Source organism: Oncorhynchus mykiss, chromosome 3 (genome assembly GCF_013265735.2).
Source record: "Oncorhynchus mykiss isolate Arlee chromosome 3, USDA_OmykA_1.1, whole genome shotgun sequence".
Taxonomy (NCBI): Eukaryota; Metazoa; Chordata; class Actinopteri; order Salmoniformes; family Salmonidae; genus Oncorhynchus; species Oncorhynchus mykiss.
In genome coordinates this window covers 59,162,403-59,181,260 of record NC_048567.1, presented here as the reverse complement: position 1 = coordinate 59,181,260, position 18,858 = coordinate 59,162,403, and positions in this window count along the sequence as shown.

The window sequence follows — 18,858 nt, the reverse complement described above, 5'->3', positions numbered from 1 at the left end:
CAGCCGCGAGCTGCCCAGTGACGTGAGCCTACAGAAAAGCAAAATGCCTTTTATGCTCGCTTCGAGGCAAGCAACACTGAAGCATGCATAAGAGTACCAGCTGTTCTAGACGGCTGTGTGATCATGCTCTCGGTAGCCGATGTGAGCAAGACCTTTAAACAGGTCAACATTCACAAAGCCGCAGGGCCAAACGGATTACCAGAACGTGTACTCAAAGCATGGACCAACTGGCAAGTGTTTTCACTGACATTTTCAACCTCTCCCTGACTGAGTCTGTAACACCTACAAACAACCATAGTCCCTGTGCCCAAGAAAGCGAAGGTAACCTGTCTAAATTATTACCACCCCGTAGCACTCACGTTGGTAGCCATGAAGTGCTTTGAAATGCTGGTCATGGCTCACCTCAACACCATCATGCCTGGATCCCTAGACACAATCCAATTCGCATACCGGCCCAACAGATCCACAGATGACGTCATCTTAATCGCGCTCCACACTACCCTTTCCCACCTGGACAAAAGGAACACTAATGTGAGAAAGGGATTATTATACGTGACAATTTCACAGTTGTAATACCTGTTGTATTCGGTGCACATGACAAATACAATTTGATTTGATTTGAAAAGTAGTCTAATACATAGGGAATAGTGTGCCATCTTTTGCCCCTCTCCCATCCCTGGAATGATTTATCAGAAGCCCTGGTGTTTGTTGATAAGCCAGAATTGAGTGATATCAGAGCTGGGAAGAGGGAAAGAGGATTTGAATGACATTTATGCTCTTCTGATGGGCATTCCTTAGGGAGCATAAATATAAACTGTTGTTGATTTCAAGGCAACATTTAAAACGCATTTGAATCTGCAGTCGAATGCAGTTTACTCCGTAATTTATGGATGTGGTCCTACTTTAGAGAGTTGGACTAGACTTGCAAGGAGCACAGATTACATCCTTTTACAATCTTACGAGAGTTAGGAGTCAAGCATATCTAAATCACTTAGTTAGAAAGCTGTCCAGCTCCTTTGAAGTAGGCAACATCCCCATAATGTAAACTACTGGATGTACTGCACAAATAAAAATACAAATAAAATACAAAAACTTTTCCTGTGTTTGATTTTTACACTTGTTTTTGAATAGTCCAAATTACAATTTTATTTGTCTTTGTTTCTTTCACTGGTTTCAAACTTATTAAGGATCGGACCCTTTTTTAAATTTTCGCCTGAAATGACACATCCAAATCAAACTGATTGTAGCTCAGGACCTGAAGCAAGGATATGCATATTCTTGATACCATTTGAAAGGAAACACTTTGACGTTTGTGGAAATGTGAAAGTAATGTAGGAGAATATAGCACATTAGATCTGATAAAAGATAACACAAAGAATTATCTGTTCCATCATCTTCAAAATGCAATTGAAAGGTCAGAATGTATTATTGCAGTTTAGGAGCATAGCAGCAGTGTATGTGCAAAATTTTAGACTGATCCAATGAACCATTGCATTTCTGTCCAAAATGTAGTATCAAGTCAATAGCATGGTATTATTTTACTGTATAGCTACTCTAAATTGGACAGTGCAGCTAACTTAAATTATTGTTAATCTTTCTGCCCATATCAGATATGTCTATGCTAGTGTATCTTTTCATATCCAGGAAAAAAGCGTGCAGAAAATTGTGACTGTTGAAAAAAAATAGTTCAATAGCTTTTGGGGGCAGTGCACAATTAACTTTTATTCAATCTGTTTAATCAACCCTTTCAATCTAAGACAGGGCATTCTGCTCTCCTGTAAGCAGATGATAGTTCAGATGCAACTGTAAAGAATAACGCATAAGGAAAAACTGGTTAATATTCTAATGGTGACTAATCCAAAAACATCTGCCTTTTCTTCTATCATAAATCAACAAGCAAACGAGTGCCACCACACCTGTTGTGTATCTAGACTTGAGCTATGTGATTATGGCAAAAATAATTATGAAATCCGGCAATCTGGACATTTAAATATCAATATTTGCACAATGTTTATCTCTCCGTTGGTCTCAGTAAACGGCCCATGATGCTAACAGTATGCTGCAGATGATATTACCCAGAGGCTTGTATCAGTCCCCACTCTGTTGTTCATAAATCCCAGCTTTAGTGTGATTTATAAAACATCCCCATGGTGTTAGCGGTGCTTATCTCTACGGGAATACAGATGGTAATTAAGCAACAGTGTGCAGATGGCTGCAAATGGCCACAGCCATGGGGGAGACGGATCAGAATGACATTAAGCAAAACAGCTACACAAAATGTGCTTTTATGAGTGGGTGGGAGGATGTCTTAGGCTTGAGTCCCATTGCTGTCTCTAGTAACCCAAAGTCACAATCAACTGAGCATTGGATCTGGCCGTATAGATCTACCAAGTAAGCCAATCACAATCTACAATGGATTTGTAGAGACAGCCTCCTAACCTTCTCAGTGGTTTCTCTAGTTTACTGTATCTAGTAGTTGGCAATACACAAGTACGGCTTTCCACTTTGGTTCTTTTGATTTTGTGTCAAATCCGATATAGACTAAGTTGTTTATGAGATAGATATCTTGAACACTAAGTCACACATTTAGAGGACTATTTAGGGACACAAAAGCTGGGTTAAGTGAAAAATAAATCTAACATTTCACTCTGAGATTAAAATATTTGTGATGAAAAGGCATGATTAATCATGGTTTATAAATTCTGTGTCAGAAAAAATTTATAACATAACTTTCCCTCAATTATGTTCTGGAACTTTCATGTTCTGGAACTTTCATCTTCTTCTTCAAAGCTGTTCCATGCCTTACAGCAAGTATTGTACTGTATTTCCCCATCCATTTTTGCTTGTATTTTTCAACAACATAAAATAACTTTCCCTGAACGGACAACACTGGAGAAAATGAATATGTTTGAGGCCATGTCAGAATATTCTTTCATAATTCTGACACTTAGGGGATAACAATTAGTTTTCTTTTACGGGTCCAGAGTGAATTTAAAGAGTTTAGCATAAATGGGAACAACCTTAAATTATTTAAATGAAAGGAGATAAATTCAAGGAGAGATTCAAAATGATGTTTTTTTATGAATCCTTATCCATTCATTAGCCAAAGGGGGTTGTTGAATTATTTCCAATTGCTGACAGTTAAGTAGTTGATTTTTACGGTTGAAAAAGCATCTCTTTTCATGTTGCACTTCCAAAGAAGAGGAGCCCTTGGCTTCGAAAGTCCAGTTCAGATAAAACAGCCTAGACAAGATGGTTTTATGCAGTTTTCGAACAGAGTTTTCTTGATCTAAACGTTCCAATTCCCTCTCGGTACAACACATTACTATGGGAAGTCACACTCTTGAAACTTCAACTATAGAACTACAATCATGCCTGACAAGGCCAATGAAAATCATGCCTCGCTGGAAGTCCCGCCTTCCACAAGGAATAACATTGAGGCTCTGATTAATTCCTTCAATTTTGCTGCTCTTTTGTTTTCGTAGTTTCCTACCTACAAACCAATTAGTTATTCATTGGGTTGCTTAGCCTGGCTGTAGAAATGTGTAAAATGGCTAACATGACCAAAACAACGAAGGCTAACAATCTAACAAATGTGTTGTCTTGAATGTTTTGGCTTGGTGCATGCTCAAGCTGCCCTTACTCAAACTAGTTTGTGTGTGCTTTGTCAATGGCTGCTTGACGTTTCCAATAGTGACTATTTTCTCCCGAAGGCCTATGTCTCCGCTGAGTCTGAGTTGCAGGACACGGGATGGATTTGGTCAGATCAAATGTCTCGTTTAACCTGGGCTTGGTGCATGTGGAAGCTGCCCTCACCCAACCCAGGTCCTGTGCATATTGTCGCCGGTCGCGGGAGGCTATTCTCGAAGGGAGAGGTCGGCCAGGTTTGACGGAGACTCCCTGCCTGCTGTGTCTGACTCAGTAAAGCGTTGCTTGCCTCTCTTCCCAGATGTGGTCAACGAAGGGTCCGGCCTGCCTCGGTGATCTGGTCCTACGAGAGTGTCAAGACCAGGCCAACTAAACACTGCAAAGTATGCTAACCAGGTTAGCTGACTCTCCAAGAAGGGCTAGCTACTGTTACTGGCAACCCCACCCATGTTTCCAACTCCTGGAGTTGTAGGAAGTGCGTGTGTGTGCATCTCCAATAAGGAAACAGCCCCCGGCCATCTAGCTCGAGTACACCCTGGAGTGAGGGGCTTGTGCCACGGGTCTAACTCACTGAGTTGCTTGTGTTCCCCTCCACCAAAACATTAACGTGACAACAGTGCTCCGTGTTGGTTATGGCCAAATGGAGTACTTCAGCCGTTGCGTGAGCCCCCTGTACCCAAAAAGGGGCTGGTTTCAGGAAAGCACAACTTATGTTTGAAGCTTATCCAAGCTATTAATACCCCCTCTGTTCGCAGGTTTCTAGTGGTATTTCTTCCGAGGGGGAATGATAAGACGAGCAATTCTCTCACTGTACACAAGGGGGCTCATTATGGGATTCATTGCTTATGCTGTCTCTGTGGTTCATAAGGAACCCCAAAATGATCTGTCTGTTTCCAGAAAATGCATTTCATTCCTGGGAATAAGATTCAATTGCGTATCGCTAGTCTGTTTTTTGTCAGGGGATTTCATAGCCAAGTCTGGCCTGTGGCATGCATGTGCACTAGTCCCTACTGGGTCTGATGATACAAGTTATGGTCTTTTAAAGGCAATCGAATTTTGGTAGCAGAGTTGTTAATCTAACTGCACTGTCCATTTTACAGTAGCTATTACAGTGAAAGAATACCATGCTATTGTTTGAGGAGAGTGCACAATTTTGAACAGTTATTAATAAACAAATTAGGCACATTTGGGCAGTCTTGATACAACATTTTGAACAGAAATGTAATGGTTCATTGGATCAGTCTAAAACTTTGCAAATGCACTGCTGCCATCTAGTGGCCAAAATGTAAATTGTGCCTGGGCTGGAATAATACATTTTGGCCTTGCTTTTGCATTTCAAAGATGATGGTAAAGAAAAATACAAAAGAACGGTTGGTTTCTTCTTGGTATTATCTTTTACCAGATCTATTGTGTTATATTCTCCTACATTCCTTTCACATTTCCACAAACTTCAAAGTAATTCCTTTCAAATGGTACCAAGAATATGTATATCCTTGCTTCAGGGCATGAGCTAAAGGCAGTTAGATTTGGGTATGTCATTTTAGGCTTAAATTGAAAAAAAAGGGCAGATCCTTAAGAGGTTTTAACAGATCAAGCAGTGCTGAATGCAACCTTGCTGTTTTCCGCATACAGTCTCAGAGGTATGAATTTCCAGATGACACTGCTTCAGTGTCAAAGCATTCCCCTCCAGTGGGGTGCGTTGTACGACGGCGGTTCAGTAGCGGGGTGCACAGTGACGCAGAACACACTCCATATCTAATAACTGGAAACGCCTGAGGGTGATTCTGGCACACAAAAGACAAGGCTCTCCCTCCTATTGTGGCTCACTCCCTCTTGTTGTGGAGTACGAATCTTTTGGTTGGAGTACAGGTCTTTTGGCTAGGGAAGGCCCTCTCCGTGTCTACATTGTTGTCTGTTCTTCTCAATGGGGGACTTGAGTGCTCCGTTGGGAACGGAGGTGCTGGCCTACAAGTGGCCACAACATTTTCTTTACGCATTTCCTCCTGTGGGGCTGATTCAGCCCACTCTGGAGGGAGTGCATCTGGAGGGCTTGTCATTGACTCTTGTGGCTGCCTGATGGCTGAAGAAACCATGGTTTGCCATTTCTGTTGCTCAGGGATTTACTGTCTCAGGCAAAGGAGTTATTCCTTTTCAAAGTTTTATTGTAAAGAATTCTGATGTTTCTACAGGTGCTTTTGAGCAGGGTCGTTCATTCTCCATTCTGAAAGTGGGCATGGCTGCTATATCTGCATGTCATGTTGGTGTTGACGGAGTCACGCCGGGAACTCACCCCCGGCTCTGGCGCTTCCTAAAGGGTCTCCTCTGGCTTAGATCGTTTTTTGCGTTGGAGTTGGTGGATTTATAAATCTTCCCTGCTCCTGGCCTTAGCTTTGGCTAAGCACGTGGGTGATCTCCACGCATTATCTTGCACCCTTCCTGTACTCAGTTCTCCCCTAGCAAATCTAAGATGACATTACGTACTAATGAGGCCTATTTCCTACAAATCTTTAGCTTTTGAGCTATTCCCCTTTTCGCCTCCTCTGTTTGCATCTAAGGAGCAATGGAGGTTACGTGCCTTGTGTCCAGTACGAGCTTTATGCATGAACATTGAGCGGACCCAAGATTTCCGTGTGGGTAACTAGGCTTTTGTCTGTTTTGCTAATCTGGCTCAAGGTAGAGTGCTCCCTAAGTGCCTCCCACACTGGATTGTGGAGGTCATCTCCCTGGCATGTAGCAGCAAAGGGGCAGGGGTTACCTAATGGTGTACGCAGCCACTCCACCAGGGGTCTGGTGGTGTCTTGGGCAATATTTAAAGGGGAGTAGAGGAGTTGGTTGTCACCACACATGTTTGTGAGGTTTTAATGCTTGGATGTCACTGCTCCAAGTGTGGCCCACAGTGTGCTTACAGCTGGGACAGGAGAGGGTCATTAGGCAGTGTGCAGTTTGTACGATACCCAGACTACAACTTTTTGAGGGCTGGAGGTCTGGGTGGTCTGCCATGGGCCATTTCAATTGGTATCTGTTGGGGGTGGCTTAGGGCTGTATTGCAGTTCCCATTGTGATGTGGTGTACTGAGCGTACAGACTGAATGTGAACGTATGACTATAACTACTGTTCCCTGATAGAGGGAAATGAGGGACAACACCTGTATGGCCCCACTCCACCAGGTTCTGGGCTCGGTGAAGAGCGTTACTGAATTGAAGGAATGAATCCGAGCGTCAGCATTATCACCTGTGGAATGCAAGGCCTCCAGTGAGGCACGGTTTTAATTGGCCTTGTCAGGCGTGATTGTAGTTCTTCAGTTAATGTGGTAAGAATGCGACTCCCCATAGTGATGTGTTGTACCTGGTTTTCCTCCTTCAGGGAGCAGTAGTTATAGTCATAATGTTACGTCACTCTGATAAACACCACTTTTCCCAGCGTATGCTTAAGCATTTTCAACACCTCAAATGGGTCTCCCAGATACTCATCCTTATGGGCTATACTCGGCCTTGTCTCAGGATGGTAAGTTGGTGGTTGAAGATATCCCTCTAGTGGTGTGGGGGCTGTTCTTTGTTAAAGTGGGTGGGGTTATATCCTTCCTGTTTGGCCCTGTCCGGGGGTATCATCGGACGGGGCAACAGTGTCTCCAGACCCCTCCTGTCTCAGCCTCCAGGATTTTTGCTGCAGTAGTTTATGTGTCGTGGGGTTGAGGTCAGTTTGTTATATCTGGAGTACTTCTCCTGTCTTATCCGGTGTCCTGTGTGAATTTAAGTATGCTCTAATTCTCTCTTTCTCTCTTTCTTTCTCTCTCTCGGAGGACCTGAGCCGTAGGACCATACCTCAGGACTACCTGGCATGATGACTCCTTGCTGTCCCCAGTCCACCTGGCCGTGCTGCTGCTCCAGTTTCAACTGTTCTGCCTGCGGCTATGGAATCCTGACCTGTTCACCGGACGTGCTACCTGTCCCAGACCTATTATTTGACCATGCTGGTCATTTATGAACATTTGAACATCTTGGCCATATTCTGTTATAATCTCCACCCGGCACAGCCAGAAGAGGACTGGCCACCCCTCATAGCCTGGTTCCTCTCTAGGTTTCTTCCTAGGTTTTGGCCTTTCTTGGGAGTTTTTCCTAGCCAACGTGCTTCAACACCTGCATTGCTTGCTATTTGGGGTTTTAGGCTGGATTTCTGTACGGCACTTTGAGATATCAGCTGACGTACGAAGGGCTATATAAATACATTTGATTTGATTTTATTCAACATAAAAACAAATCATTATCTGACATACACGCATCCTCCACTCCATTTTTAGACAATTTAATTTTTGTTCCATTCTTTGACAATACTGTTGTCCATTAATCTCCACCAATTTTTCTTGACGCGGTGCTCGATTAAAATTTGGCATCCACTTCTGCCATCTCTTGCTGATTGGCAAGTTGTATTTGGAGAGGTAATTTAGCATCACATTTACATATATTTTTACTGTTGTTTAAAACAAAGGTACAGCTCATATTCTGCTTTCCTGATGACCGGAACAGCCTAACCCCTTCATTTTCGCTATGCTTCTTACAGTACTGGGAGTCACTGGTCATTTATTCTGCTGTAACGGCTTTCTTCCTGAGAAGGAGAGGACCAAAGCGCAGCGTGGTGAGTGTTAAACACCTTTAATAAAGACGAAAACCGAGAACACTACAAATGTACAAAACAATAAATGTGAAAACCGAAACAGTCCTGTGTGGTGAAACAAACACAGACACGGATATAATCACCCACAAACCCCAACACAAAACAAGCTACCTAAATATGGTTCACAATCAGAGACAATGACTAACACCTGTCTCTGATTGAGAACCATATCAGGCCAAACACAGAAACAGACAAACTGGACACACAACATAGAATGCCCACCCAGCTCACGTCCTGACCAACACTAAAACAAGGAAAACACACAAGTACTATGGTCAGAACGTGACAGTACCCCCCCCCCCCCCCCCCCCCCCCCAAGGACTCCGACTGCACAACCTAAACCTATAGGGGAGGGTCTGGGTGGGCATCTGTCCGCGGTGGCGGCTCTGGCACTGGACGTGGATCCCACTCCATCATTGTCTTAGGCCACCTCCTTAGCGTCCTTTGAGTGGCGACCCTCGCCACCGACCTTGGCCTAGGAACCCTAACAAAGGGAAGGGCCCCACTGGACTGAGGGGCAGCTCCGGACTGAGGGGCAGCTCCGGACTGAGGGGCAGCTCGGGACTAAGGTAGCTCAGGACTGAGGGGTAGCTCAGGACTGAGGGGTAGCTCAGGACTGAGGGGTAGCTTCCTGGCTGAATGGCGGCTCTGGCAGATCCTGGCTGACTGGCGGCTCTGGCGGCTCCATGCTGACTGGCGGCTCTGGCGGCTCCATGCTGACTGGCGGCTCTGGCGGCTCCATGCTGACTGGTGACTCTAGCCGCTCTGGACAGACGGGAGACTCTAGCAGCTCTAGATAGACGGGAGACTCTAGCAGCTCTGGACAGACGGGAGACTCTAGCAGCTCTGGACAGACGGGAGAATCTGACGGCGCTGGAGAGACGGGAGACTCTAGCAGCTCTGGACAGACGGGAGACTCTAGCAGCTCTGGACAGAAGGGAGACTCTAGCAACTCTGGACAGACGGGAGAATCTGACGGCGCTGGAGAGACGGGAGACTCAGCAGCTCTGGACAGACGGGCAGCTCAGGCGGCACTGAGCAGACGGGCAGCTCAGGCGGCGCTGGGCAGACGGGCTCTGGCGCCTCTGGACTGAGGGGCGGAAGCTCTGGCAGCGCCGGACAGGTGGGAGACTCCGGCTGCGCTGGAGAGGAGGAAGGCTCTGGCAGCGCTGGACAGAGAAGCTCTGGCGCCTCTGGACTGAGGGGTGGAAACTCTGGTAGCGCCGGACAGGCCGGAGACTCCGTCAGCGCTCTAGAGGAGGAAGGCTCTGGCAGTGCTGGACAGATGGGCTCTAGCGCCTCTGACCTGAGGGGCGGAAGCTCTGGCAGCGCCGGACAGGCTGGAGCACCTGTATTGATGGGACGGAGAGACAGCCTGGTGCGGGGTGCCGGTGAGGGTGAGTGCAAGGAACAGGACACACCAGGCTGTGAAGGTGTACTGGAGACCTGGTGTGTATAGCCGGCATCAAATCCTCCGGAACTCCAACACAAGTTTCAGGCTGAGTACGAGGAACTGACACAGGTGGCATCGGACAGCTAACACGCTCCTCAGGGCGAATGCCGTGCATACTATGCCAAACCAACAGCTCTCTCTCTACTCTGTCCAATACCTCCTCAATATTCCCAGACGCACACCTCAACTTCGCCGACTGCTCTGATTCCATCCATGGCTCCTTACGGTAAACAGGGGGAGTTGGCTCAGGTCTGACTCCTGACTCTGCCACACTCTCCCTGTGCCTCCCCACAATACATTTTTGGGGCTGTCTCTCGGGCTTCCTACCGTGCCGCCGTGCTCCTTTCGCCAACCTCATTATCATGTAACCTTCCTCGCACTGCTCCATCGAATCCCAGGCGGGCTCCAGCACTCTCCCTGGGTCGACCGCCCACCTGTCTATCTCTTCCCAAGTTGTATAGTCCAGATTCTGCTCCCATGTCCCGAAATCTTGACATCGCTGCCTCTCCTGCTCCTCGTAATGCCGCCTCTCTGCTTTCGCTGCCTCCAGCTCTGCTTTGGGGCGGCGATATTCCCCTGGCTCTGCCCAGGGTCCTTTTCCGTCCAACTCGTCCTCTCAAGTCCACTTCTCCAAATAGTGCTGCCTCTCCCACTGCTGCTGCTGTTGCTCCTGCTGCTGCTGCTTCTCCTGCTGTACCTGTTGCTTCTCCTGCTGCTGCTTTTGCTGCTGCCTCTGTTTACCACGCCGCTTGGTCCTTGGTTGGTGGGTGATTCTGTAACAGCTTTCTTCCTGGGAAGGAGAGGACCAAAGCGCAGTGTGGTGAGTGTTAAACATCTTTAATAAAGACGAATACCGAGAACACTACAAATATGCAAAACAATAAATGTGAAAACCGAAACAGTCCTGTGTGGCGAAACAAACACAGACACGGAAATAATCACCCACAAACCCCAACACAAAACAAGCTACCTAAATATGGTTCCCAATCAGAGACAATGACTAACACCTGTCTCTGATTGAGAACCATATCAGGCCAAACACAGAAACAGACAAACTAGACACACAACATAGAATGCCCACCCAGCTCACGTCCTGACCAACACTAAAACAAGGAAAACACAAGAACTATGGTCAGAATGTGACATTTGCCTCAGACCTCCTTTGTATTATCGCCGCTGATTCCAGTTATGATGTGATGACTTGAGTCTGTGAGGAATCCTTTCACACATTGGAACTGTGTTAAATCTCCCTCTTCATTATGGATGAACATTACCTTCTTATTGCCAGTGAATAGGAGAGCCACAGAGTTATAACCCTACTCGGCACTACTACGCTATCATGGTTTGACATGGGGAAAACGTATCACCCATCATCCTATTGCTTTTAATATTTTAACACATAATTATTGAGATTGAGTTAACCATGATGAATTATTTTTTACATGTTGCACTCGGTCGGGAATGGAAAATTCAATAACAATGCACACCTCAACATCACAATATATTGAATTTAAACATATAAAGACAATGTTGATTATAATGTCATTATCAAACAGTACAGGTGTGCTGCATATGCATTTACATGAATTGGTGAGAAGGCAGAGCAATAAATGGAATATCGGCCGAAAGGAACGAGTTGTGTTCTTTGACGAAGATGTAAGTGAAGAATGCTAAATTAAAACAGATGTTGAGATGTTGACCATACATATTTGTCAGGGATTTCTAATGTGAGTAGAAATGGATTAACATCACATCATTACTTTATGTAGAAATTGCCCACGCCATGCAGCTTTTGCTCTTTGCTAAACTGTACAAAATCTGCATCCCAAATGTCACCCTATTCCCTACATAGTGCACTACTTTTGACATTAATTAGGCATTCATTCTGAGGGGTTACGTTAAGGGTTAAGGTTTGAGAAAGGCTTGGGGTTTGAAAACGTGACCCCTGGAGCCGGACTCGGTGGCTTAAACAAGAGCCCGAAAATGTTCTATTTGCACAACATCCCTGTTAGTGAGCATTTCTCCTTTGCCAAGATTATCTTTCCACCGGACAGTTGTGGCATATCAAGAAGCTGATTTAAACCTCTTAGGGATCCCTTAACGCTCCAATCCCGTTAGCGGGATAGATTTGACAACTTCCAGTAAAATTGCAGAGCGCCAAATTCAAACTACAGAAATATAACATTTTCTAGCTCTGAGTCTCTAATTTTATCCAATGTAAAAAACACAAATTCAAATTTTGCTACATAAGACCGAATCGAGTCGGTAACATTCAATCTCATAACCTATTACAAGGTAGGACATAGAAACCCAATAATCTATTAACTATAATCTATAAACTATTGTTTGTCACCATAAAAAGCAAATAGGGGGGTTTTCCAGTGGAGAATTAATGCTTGTTCATGCGCACAGATTTACGACATGTCGGATTTATAACGGGAAACATGCGTATGTACTGTGTGACGTGTGCCAAGGTTATAAATCTCTATATTTCAGTACCCTGAGCAGACTTTTCAGAAATGGCGCTTTAAGAAATGTATACAATGACAATAAATGAGGCCCCTGCTGGGCTATAACTTTTCACATTTCAACACTATGAATTATGAATATATCATCCCAGGCCATTCCATCAGTCTTCTGGTTGTATACAAATGATTACATCTTCCTTCCTGCCAGTAAGTTTAACTTTTGAGACTGACAAAAGTTGCCCTGTTGGACATAGTCAAGTTATTTGCTTTCAACCATGCAAGTACTGTTGACACCTCTGACTAATTTCAGTAAATCATATTGTACATTCTGGTCAGGTCTGGTCCTACCCAAAAAGCAACAGAAGCGAACCAAAACCTGCTAAGGGCCCCCAAAAAGACAGGGCTAACCCTGATTCTGAATGTATATATAAAATGTCAAATACAAAATAGAAATGTGTAACTTGCAGTTGTGAAAAACAAATGTTCCAGGGTTATGGATATGTTTCTAAACACTTGAATTTCATGTTAAAAACTCTATAGAAAGAGAAAGTTGGCAGTGGATGTCAGTTCTCTGAATCCCAAGGACTAGTTGATCAATGGCTAAATTAGCAGTAGGGTGAAAAAATGCCAAAATTGTTCTAAAACTGAGGTTAAAACTTCTTAGTGATCCCTTCGCGCGGCAATTTGACAACACCCAGTGAAATAGCATCGTGCCAAATTCAAAAACAGAAATTCTAATAATAATAATTCATAAATCATAGAAGTATTGTACTTCGGTTTAAAGATGAACTTCTTGGTAATCCAGCCACAATGTCAGATTTCAAAAAGGCTTTACGGCGAAAGCAAACCATGCTATTATCTGAGGACAGCACCCCATCAAACAAACACATGAAAATCATATTTCAAACCGCCAGGCGCAACACAAAAGTCAGAAATAACGATATAATTCATGCCTTACCATTGAAGATCCTTTTCTGTTGGCACTCCAATATGTCCATTAAACAACACAAATGGTCCTTTTGTTCGATAAATTCTGTCGTTATATCCCCAAAATGTCCATTTATTTGGCGCGTTTGATTCAGAAAATACACCTGTTCCAACTCGTGCAACATGACTACAAAGTATCTAATAAGTTACCTGTAAACTTGATCCAAGCATTTCAAACAACTTTCCTAAACCAACTTTAGGTATTTTTAAACGTAAATAATTGATCAAATTTAAGACGGAATAAACTGTTTTCAATACCGGACGAAAACAAAGTGGAGCGAGCTTTCAGGTCATGCGCCCCAACCACAACAGTACTCTTGGCTATCCACCGAGATAGAAAATGGCTACTTCTTCATTTCTCAAAGCAAAAACATCAACCAATTTCTAAAGACTGTTGACATCTAGTGGGAGCGATTTGGTTTGTCCTCTGGGTTTCACCTGCCAAATAAGTTCTGTTATACACACAGACATAATTTATACAGTTTTAGAAACTTTAGAGTGTGTTCTATCCAAATATATATGCATAATCTATATTATATGCATATCCTAGCTTCTGGTCCTGAGTAGCAGGCAGTTTACTTTGGGCACACTTTTCATCCGGACGTGAAAATAGTGCCCCCTAGCCTTAAGACGTTAATTAAGGCTGCCACGTAATAGGCTGAAGGCCCCTGAACCCACAAAAAAACGAATTATTTTGGTAAACAGGCTGACTTTGCATGTCTAATACCAGTGCATGCCTTAGCTTATTTTCCTGGAGGATAGCAGCCACTCCAGGGCATCAGCAAACCTCTGCATATTGTTATGATTGCACTCAGAAGTAAAGTCCATCTCCATCCAACACTAGGGCTACGTCCCAAATGGCACCCAATCACCTACATCCCCATACTCAACTGGCGGGCCGCAGTCCGGATCCGGACCCAAAACTGGGTCAATACGGACCACGGACCTCTGATATCATATAAACACACATAAGACATGATTTCATTTATTTTTTTGTAAGAAATTAGCTTTAAAACTGTAAAATAATTCTCTGCCCCATACGAAATATGTACAATTGCCAGAAAAGAGCTTTAAAAATGCCACACAAACAAAATGCCAACAAGGGGTGTGAACATGCAAAGGCTTTCAAACTGACGTTGATGAAGGCAGTCTTAGCTGAGAGATTTGGCACACAAGGTTTAAGCTATGCATGAATTAATAAATAAAGGGTTATTTTTACATTTGCTAGATATACGGCAACTACTGTAACAGAGGCCCTCACTACTCTCTTCTGGTACCAACATGCCATTCCAAAGTGGCTACCATTAGCATAATATTGCGTAATTCACCCTTGCTAGGGAAAATTTCAATTACAGAGGAAAATACACTGCTCAAAAAAATAAAGGGAACACTAAAATAACACATCCTAGATCTGAATGAATGAAATATTCTTATTAAATACTCTTTTCTTTACATAGTTGAATGTGCAAAATCACACAAAAATGATCAATGGAAATCAAATTTATCAACCCATGGAGGTATGGATTTGGAGTCACACTCAAAATTAAAGTGGAAAACCACACTACAGGCTGATCCAACTTTGATGTAATGTCCTTAAAACAAGTCAAAATGAGGCTCAGTAGTGTGTGTGGCCTCCACGTGCCTGTATGACCTCCCTACAACGCCTGGGCATGCTCCTGATGATGTGACGGATGGTCTCCTGAGGGATCTCCTCCCAGACCTGGACTAAAGCATCCGCCAACTCCTGGACAGTCTGTGGTGCAACGTGGCGTTGGTGGATGGAGCGAGACATGATGTCCCAGATGTGCTCAATTAGATTCAGGTCTGGGGAACGGGCGGACCAGTCCATAGCATCAATGCCTTCCTCTTGCAGGAACTGCTGACACACTCCAGCCACATGAGGTCTAGCATTGTCTTGCATTAGGAGGAACCCAGGGCCAACTGCACCAGCATATGGTCTCACAAGGGTTCTGAGGATCTCATCTCGGTACCTAATGGCAGTCAGGCTACCTCTGGCGAGCACATGGAGGGCTGTGCAGCCCCCCAAAGAAATGCCACCCCACACCATGACTGACCCACCGCCAAACCGGTCATGCTGGAGGATGTTGCAGGCAGCAGAACGTTCTCCACGGCGTCTCCAGACTCTGTCACATCTGTCACATGTGCTCAGTGTGAACCTGCTTTCATCTGTGAAGAGCACAGGGCGCCAGTGGCGAATTTGCCAATCTTGGTGTTCTCTGGCAAATGCCAAATGTCCTGCATGGTGTTGGGCTGTAAGCGCAACCCCCACCTGTGGACGTCGGGCCCTCATACCACCCTCATGGAGTCTGTTTCTGACCGTTTGAGCAGACACATGCACATCTTGCTAATTGCCTATAATTTCCACCTGTTGTCTATTCCATTTGCACAACAGCATGTGAAATGTATTGTCAATCAGTGTTGCTTCCTAAGTGGACAGTTTGATTTCACAGAAGTGTGATTGACTTGGAGTTACATTGTGTTGTTTAAGTGTTCCCTTTATTTTTTTGAGCAGTGTATATCAGCCTGGAGCATCCCAGCCCTTGACTTCCCAGTTGTGTAGGAAGTTGTGCCAAAAGCTTTTCTGTGGATAAACAGGAGGAATTATTTAACTTTTTAGAGTGTGATAAAGCTTTGAAAACCCTCTACAGATCTTTCTCTTTCCTTTGCTTGATCCCTCCCTCTCATTCGCTCTCTCGCTCTCTCTTTCTAATGTCTGATGTCAGGGTAAGGTATGGAATTACATTATAATCAGTATAATTTTGCCTTCTTGATTTTCTAGAGCTAGTGTTTCAACATTCACAATGCAGATCTAAAATTGGTACTATGACTGACGTGACTATGACTTGCCTTGCTGTATCCATAGAATATTGCAGCTAATCTGAGTATTACCACGGTTCCTTGCTATTTGCTACTTATTAATACATTGTATTTTAAGCCATTGGGCTTCCATCCACAAGCCCTGCAGTGACAGTATAAGAGAACCTGCTTTTTGATCAAGCCTAAAAGCTAATGACAAACTGAGCCACTGCGTAACTTTGTAGACATGTTTTGGGTTCTGTATTTATTCATGGTACTGTATTATTATGCAGTACAGCTTTCGCAGTGAGATTCCTATTTGTTGGTTTGGTTCAAGCTGTGAAGCTGAATAGGCGCTGTGCCGAATTGCAGCGAGCGACAGAGGCAGAATGGCAGTTGAGTGGTATAAAAAGGATTGTTTTTCCTACATTGCTGATTCTCAAAGACACCGCCTAGAGTTCAACAGCCCCCATGGCTTCCAATTCTCATCACTTCATCATCCAGGGGATAGAGGGGAGAGATGGAGGGATGAAAGGCCTCAGGAGAGAGAGAGGTTTGGTTTGATTTGGTTTTCCTTTGTATAAACAGTCCCTGAAGGCGATCTCTCTCTATCCTCTCTCTCGCTCACTCTCTCTCTCTCTTTGTCAGAGTGCAGCGTGGGGAGGCCATGTGCACCACTAACACACTGTAATTGATTATCAGCCAAACCAGGAACAACCAGATGTTCAGCATCCAGTCCACATCATTAGCCTAATATCAAGCATTAGCATGAAGAATGATAACCTGCCACTTACAAACAGAATAACATTAATTACTACTGCTGGGTGATTCTGCTAAACAGATTTTTAATTTTGACAAAGTTTGGTCATTTTCATTTTGACGTAATATATTCCAAGAAAGATGAAACTACACTGGCAATTCCCATCTTAAATTCAGAGTAATGACGATGTACAGTTGTAGATTTAAATTCAGTTTGATAGCAGAGTATGGGTTATTAAATTAACCTACAGGTTATCGTTTTAACCTTAAGTTATCCTAAAGGGTTCTACAGGAGCCTTAAGGTTCCTTTCGCAACTCTAAATGATCCTGATGGATCTTCAAGGACCATTTATTTTTGGAGTGTGTTGTATGCTAAATGCAAATACAGACTTTCATTAGTGGCTCTAGAAAAAAATTGTCAAATTGGACCAGTGTCATTAAATGGGGCAGCACAAACAAGAGAAGGGGTAGGTAGGTGCTAATGTATTGATTAATAAAGTTTTTAATCACATGGAAGTCCAGCCTTCCTGCCAGGGAATCATGTAAACAATTTTGGTTCAATAGACCTAAATAGGATTTACCTGCAGCTGCAGTGACACAATTACATCTTTCTCACTTACACTTTCATAGGAACTCTTTAAGAGTAACTAATATACATTTTTGGACATTATTTCATTCCATATTTTCATTTTATCCTATTCGCCATTCTGGCATTAATGACAGTGGGAAGAGAAGTCCACTATGTGTCACGCCATAATAATCATTAATTCATATTATGCTACCGGTCTGACTGCAGCATCCCCATCGTTACCACATTAGCATCGTTACAACAGTGGCCATCTCTTCCTGCTGTCTGATATTTTGTCTATGTCCCAAATAGCACCCTATTTCCTATATAGTGACCCATTTTTTTTATTCCAGAGCCCTAGTCACAAATAGTGTACTATATAGGGCATAGGGTGCCTGCCATTTGGGCCTTTTCCTCAGTGACATGTTTTAATGAGGTCGTCAGGTCCACCACAGTTTGCTAAACACCATTTCCCTTCAATCCTCCTGCTCACCCATTAATTCCAGTACCAAATCAAATCCCCACTCAGAGCCACATAGATGAACCACCAGCAAACCCATTAGGGAGCTAGGAGGAGGGATGGAGACGATGGACAGGAGGAGGGAGGGAGAGGGAGATGGGGAAAGGTGGAAAGGGAAGGGGGTGAAAAGGGAGGGGGCAGAGAGAGAGAGAGTTAATGGGGGTCGATGATTACCATGATCATCGACATCCTGATGTATTATGGGAGCCTATGGTTAGATTTGGAATTTTAAATTGTTGACTTCTGACAGACAGCAACACATTGAGGCTAAATCTGTGTCTCAAAAGGCACCCTATTCCCTATATACTGTAGCCACACGATTCCTTATATATTCCCTATAGGGCTCTGACCAAAAGTTGTGCACTAAATAGGGAATAATGTGCCATTTGGGATGTAGGCTAAAGCTTAGGATGCATACCCATAAACGGAACTAGTTTTTCTCCTGAATGTTCCCTCAGGGTAGTATGCACAGTGGTGAGAGACAGACAGAGATATTTTGAATAACACAAAACATGCTTTAATAAAACAGCTGATTTAGTGACATCTTGCAATCAAGCACCAGCATCATCTACTTTTCATGGATTTATTGGAGTTATTTGCATGGCCCTTGTCGTAGCTCTCATTAGAGTGAATGGGAGCACAGTAATTGCATTGATTTAACCCACAGCAAGCGGAAACCATGCAGCTGATAGGAAGTCGAAGTCACCATTTCTATTCATTTTGCAAATGTAACAGAAGTTGTTTTCGACCACGCTCATCTGATGAGTAACCATGCCTGAGAGCTGAACAATCGTGTTGCCTCCCCAAGTTAATGACTAATCTAACAGTCTAATGACGTGGGATCTAACCCCAGTCTGACACACAATCCATTTTTGTTCAATGATAAACCCACCATTGAAATCCACCATTATGCTATGCAACACCTTGTTTATAACCATAATGACGGGAGCTTTATTTCCCTCTAACC